Consider the following 6069-nt stretch of genomic DNA (forward strand, 5'->3'; position numbering starts at 1 on the left):
TTTCTTCATCTTTTATATTAACTATTCATTTTAATTTTGCGGAAGCAATTTTATCTTATATGCATGCAGATCACAGTAGGGTTGATAAGATGACTGGGGACCACCTGCAGCAAAGAAGCCATCTGAAGGACTAACGCCTGAATCTGAATGTATGCGGTGGGACCCCTTACGAGATAGGAAAAGCCACCAACACATTCCAAGGGGAGAGTACAGAGAATCAACTTGCTCCAGACCAGGACAGAGCAGGTCACCACCAAAGAGGACCGACTCCACAAAGAAGAGATCACCAGACCTAAGTCAGCAAGAAGAGGATCAACCAGAACCCACCTAAAATGGGTGTAACAACCACAAATTCCAAAACAGGGAAGAAAGAAACCACAAACTGATAGTAAACAGAAAAAAACACCAGAAGGAACAGATACAGAAAAGGGGTCCCAAAAGGTGACCCAAGGTACGACAGTAGAGGCATAGTAAACAATAAGGAATGATGAAAAAAAGTAATATTTATTAAGACAAAATTACATATATGTGTAGCGCCTGTGTACTTTGTAGTACCGGTGCTAGTCAAATTTAAGTCAAATTTAAGGTTAGATCAGAGTATAATTAGACTCTGATCCAGATTGTTAAGTGCAAAACAGGGTCTCTGTCTCAGCTTGGCTCTGCTGTAGGCTATTCTGTTGCGTTGGGGTGTTCTCCCAGCCCCGGTGCTGCAGGTGGCAGCAGTGGAGTCAAGATTTGGGTGGTCTTTCCTAGCAGCCAATCAGGAGGGTTTGACCTCGCTGTGAATGCTGGGGAGGGGTTTTTATGGGGCAGACGCCATTGGTTCTGGGTTCTTCTTTGTCCAGTGTGGCACCCACCTTTAGGGTGGCCACATCACAGCGCCCTGGGGCGTGCGTGCCATGCAGTGTACCTGGTTCCGGGGGCCATGCTGGCCCTGAGCATCTGAACAGCGACGGGGACCCAGTGAGTGACTGGGTTCCCACCTTTTGAGGATCCTAAGCTGTACTGCTGTTCGGTGGGGAGTCAGTCTGAGGAGCGCCATTGAGAGACTGGTGGTCCAAAAGGGCCTGGAAAAACCACCAGGGATCGAGGTAGCTGGACACTGAGGGATTGATCACCTGTCAGTCGGTACCTGAGCGACAAGTTGAAGGAGACCCAGGCGTAATTTATCTAAGGAGGTATATCTCCAAGAATATAATCCAGAGAGAACCTGTGGCAGAGACTTTTCCTCAAGTTTAAGTTCACCGAGGAGAGTCTGTGGCAGAGACTTCATCCTACAATTGTCCGAGTGATACTCTGGCTGCCAGGTCAGTGAGAGAGGCCTGTCCGGGTACACTAAACCCACTCCGGCAGGAGTGGCGCAGAGAACTGTTACGCTTGGGAGCAGGACTGTTTCCCTATCATCACGCCTAAATTTGCTACTCTCCCTTCTTCTTCAGCTTTACTTTCCTCACCACAAGTTTATTGTTTTTACCTGGCTGGGTAATAAAGAGCACAGCAAAGAGCACCTGTTGTGGACATTCCTTTACTTCTACTATATGCAATACGCATCACTCACCCCTAGGAATTCGGAGGAGCCATGAGGTAATGTGCCGCCTAAACATCCAGCAGCTTCTCCGGGGGTAATGCTACATATGGTATACAAAATAGAGCATAGAAAAATAAATTAAACATATATATTATGATACATGCTATAGAGTGAGCCCGTATGCATTAACGCGCTTCGCTGTTAAGCTTCACCAGGACACATTCAGGTTCATAGATTGCAGAGAAATTTAAGAAAAGGGTCTCACTATCTAAAAAAAACATATGTGTTCATAATTACAATAGTAACAATTGCACATATGTGTTAGGACCTGGGACCTCTGCTGCGTCTGGCAGTGACTCTGCTTGCTGAGCCACCTGGAATGCTGGACAGCTCCTTGGACAGTTCCTTGGATAGTTCTTTGGACAATTCCTTGAATGATCTTGTCTTGAATCTTGTTTGCCTTGAACCTTGAACTCTTTGCTCCTCCCATGAACGTCCTAATTTAAGCCATGTCTCTGCACTTCCTGGTTGCCAGAATATTGTGCCTTCACCAGCCAATATCTTGCTCCTGTCTCTCCTGCTGCCGACCGTATCTTGGCTACAATCCGTTACTGACATTTGGCTCGTTCCTGGACTACGCTTCTGCTGAATCCCAACCTGCAACTATTTGTTACCGACTTTTGGATTGTTTATATGCTACCGGACCCTGGCCTGCTCACCTCCTGGTGGGGCTATCCTGAGGATTGCGACCTGGTACTAACACGCAGCAAAGCCCATCTCCACCATCTGGTGAATACCGGTTAGTGCTTAGACCCCACACCTCAGGTAAATCCGTGTCATCAGCCAGGGTGACCTGTGTGACTACCTGCTCTGCTGCTATAGCTACTGGCCTCTGAGCCTGACTCCAGACCGTGACAGAATATTCTGGCCCGTTGTAGCGGCTACTGTGGCTTCTCTCAAGGTGCAAATCGCTGAGTTGCAGACGTTTAATGTTTAACTACCAGGAAAAAAATTCTGAGTTGCAAATTGAAGTGAAAGGACTACAAGAGGACATCCTTGTTCTGATAAACAATTGCGGGACTTTCGTGCCCGAGATACTGCTGCCGTAGATACTAATACACGAATGCCCCTACCACTCAAGTTTAACAGAGACCGCCGCCATTATAGAGGGTTCCTTAATCAATGTCGTATATACTTTCAGATACAAACTGCTGCATTTACTTATGACTGGAAAAAGGGTGCTGTTTATTATCAACCTCCTGACTGAGGAAGCCTTAGCTTGGGGCTCCCCTTATGTGGAGAAAGATGATGTCGTCCTGGATGATTTTGATTCTTTTGTGACTTTGATGAAGTTTTTGATGATCCTAACTGCTGTGCTACTGCTGAGGCAAAATTGCACAATTTACGGCAGGGTAGACACTCTGTTGCAGAGTACACAACTGAATTCCGTTGGCTCTCAGATACCTATTGGAATCCAGCAGCTCAAAAGTGTCAGTTCTGTCAAGGACTCTCGAAAAAAGTAAAAGATGAGCTTGCCAGAGTAGAAAGTCCTGACAACCTCAAGGCTTTTATTAAATTATGTATTGAAATTTTGATCAGCGACTTAGGCCCCTTTCACACTGGGGCGGGAGGTGCGGTATAGCGCCGCTAAAAATAGCGGCGCTATACCGTCGGAATTGCTGTGGGATTCGGCCGCTAGCGGTGCAGTATTAACCCCCGCTAGCGGCCAAGGGTTAATATCGCCCGCAATGCGCCTCTGCAGAGGCGCATTGCGGTATTACCGAGGTTTCCCATTGCTTTAAATGGGAAGGAGCGGTGAAGGAGCGGTATACATACTGCTTCTCTCACCGCTCCAAAGATGCTGCTAGCAGGAGATTTTTTTTTCTCCTGCCAGCACATCGCCTCAGTGTGAAAGCCCTCGGGCTTTCACATTGAGATGGCTGGGCAGGAGTTTTTCAGGCGGTATAGCGGCGCTATTTTTAGCGCTGTACCGCCTAAAAAAACTCCTCAGTGTGAAAGGGGTATATCTGAAAGGAGAAAAAAGACTGGGAATCCTAGGCAGTAATGGTGGCATGCGTTTTTCTACTACTCAGTATCCTTCTAAGGGGCCAAGAGTTTTTCCTGATTCTGACACTCCTGAACCTAAGCATGTGGATGCTATTAAAAGATCTATTACTACTCAGGAGAAGGAAAGATGACGTTCAGAGAACTTATGTCTTTATTGTGGAGACTCTGGACATTATGCAGTTAATTGTCCCAATACATTTTAAAAGAACAATTGCAGCAACGGATGTTATAGTATCTGAACAAATAAACGTAATTTCTCAGTCTGTCTCTCCTTTGATTCGGGAAACAAAAAGTTAATTCTTTATCATATCAACTCATTTTGTCATCCCTATAAGGCTTATTGTTAAAAGCAATGAAATACCTTGCTCTGCTATGCTGGACTCAGGGGCCAGGGTTTTAAGACATTTCTTATTCTTCTCAAGGAGGGAATGACCCACTTAATAATCCTCCTAAGGACATTAACCTCAAGCACAAAAACGAAAGGTAGACCTCAGCTCCTGATTTGTGCGATAAGAACCACCAAAAAGCACCCAAGATGAAAGTAAAACATCCTCTGTGGCACCCTAAGGTGATGCTGGGGCCTGAAGAAGAATGCTACGAAGCCTGCCTAATTCCAACCATAGCAATACGTTTAAGAAACTTGTGATTCTCCATTCCCATCCCATAGTTGCCAGCATTAAATCTTTATGGATACTTTTTTTCAGAAAGCTAGTGTAGGCGGAGAAGTATGTTAATGAGGGGCAGGGGCATTCATTTTGTGCCCATGGCCGACATTTAAAAATAGATTGTGGTGTGCAAAGAGGGCCACAACGAAAATGGGTGTGGTTTAAATTACACTAAATACTGGGCATGGCTTTAAGGGGGTGTGATTAGTCTGTTTACATCTGCCTGCCCATAAAGATGTATGAACCTTCCCATCAGTTCAGCCTGAAAAACTGACAAGCAGACCTGATTTGACCCGCTGTGTGGAAGGGGCCATAGTGATGGTGTCAGCAAGGGGTAACTGTAAAGCCCTGTACACAAGCCCCGGATTCTCGTCAGGAGAAAAACTTTGTTTTTCCTGATGAGTTTCCTGGCAAGATTCTCTTGCCGGCCAAGTGTACACACGTACGATTCAAAAGAACCGCCGTTCTTTTGAATGGCACGAACGCTGTGACGTCATCGACTATGATAAAAATTCGCTCATCACATTCGATGCCGTCGCCGCCATCTTGCTTCACCCTACCTATGCCTTGGAAGCTACCGCACATATGTCAAAGTCATTTCGAGCATGCATGGGTTTCCATGGAGACAGGTAAGTATACACACGCTCGGGTTTCTCAGCAAGAAAACACTGCCGAGAATCACAACGAGAAAATAGAGAGCAGGTTCTCTATTTTTCTCATCTAGATTCTGGGCAGTTTTCTTGCCGAGAAACCTCAAAGCCTTGTACACCCGCATGTTTTACTCGGCAATAAGCTCTGCCAGCAGTTTTCTTGCCGTTTCTTGCCGAGAAAACCGTGCGTGTGTACGAGGCTTAAGAAAATGGGTTTAAAATTGCGCTTCTCAATTTCTCACAGGTCTGTGCTACATGAGAAAATAATTCATATTTGGCTGCTAGCAGCATTTTTTTAAAAAAGAGTGCTGTTAGCTGACATCTAGCACTGTCCTGACTGTGAGAAATTGGCCAGTGAAGTTTTGAACCCAATTTATTACAGTCCAGTGACCGATGAATAAAAAAACTTTAATTTTTTAAAGTCCCTCTGAAACATTAGAGCCCTCCTTTGCCATCAGTGTAGGCCTATCCGAGCAGTCTCATCAATGCAATCTCTGCAGAGCAGTTTAATCAGTGCAGCCTTATGAGTGCAGTCTCAGAGAAGGACCTACCTGGTCTTAGTATTGACCAATCAGAGGCGGTAAGGGGGAGGATTATCTGCTGTCAAAAAGTCCAGATGTCCGTGCCAGAGGCAGATTTTCAGGATTTTTTTCAGGGGACAGGCTCAGACTGGGACATTGGTCCGATTTCTGGGAATGTCTTACGCAAATCGGGAATGTTGGCAACTATGTCATATGCCATTCCTTTCCCCACCCACCACAGCAAAATACAGGAATCTTAGCTGAAATACTGAGAACATTTACATGAAGTACAGCAGGACCAGGACAAAAGAAGATACAGTTGTGCTCATAAGTTTAAATACCCTGGCAGCATTTATGATTTCTTGGCCATTTTTCAGAGAATATGAATGATAACACAAACTTTTCTTTCACTCGTGATTAGTGTTTGGCTGAAGCCATTTATTATCAATCAACTGTGTTTACTCTTTTTAAATCATAATGACAACAGGAGCTACCCAAATGACCCTGATCAAAAGTTTACATACCCCAGTTCCTAATACTGTGCATTTCCCCCTTTAACAGCTTGAAGTATTTTGTGTTTTTTGTGGATGAGGCTCTTTATCTTCTCAGATGGTAAAGCTGCCCATTCCTTCTGGCAA

Source organism: Rana temporaria, chromosome 11, assembly GCF_905171775.1.
Source record: "Rana temporaria chromosome 11, aRanTem1.1, whole genome shotgun sequence".
NCBI lineage: Eukaryota > Metazoa > Chordata > Amphibia > Anura > Ranidae > Rana > Rana temporaria.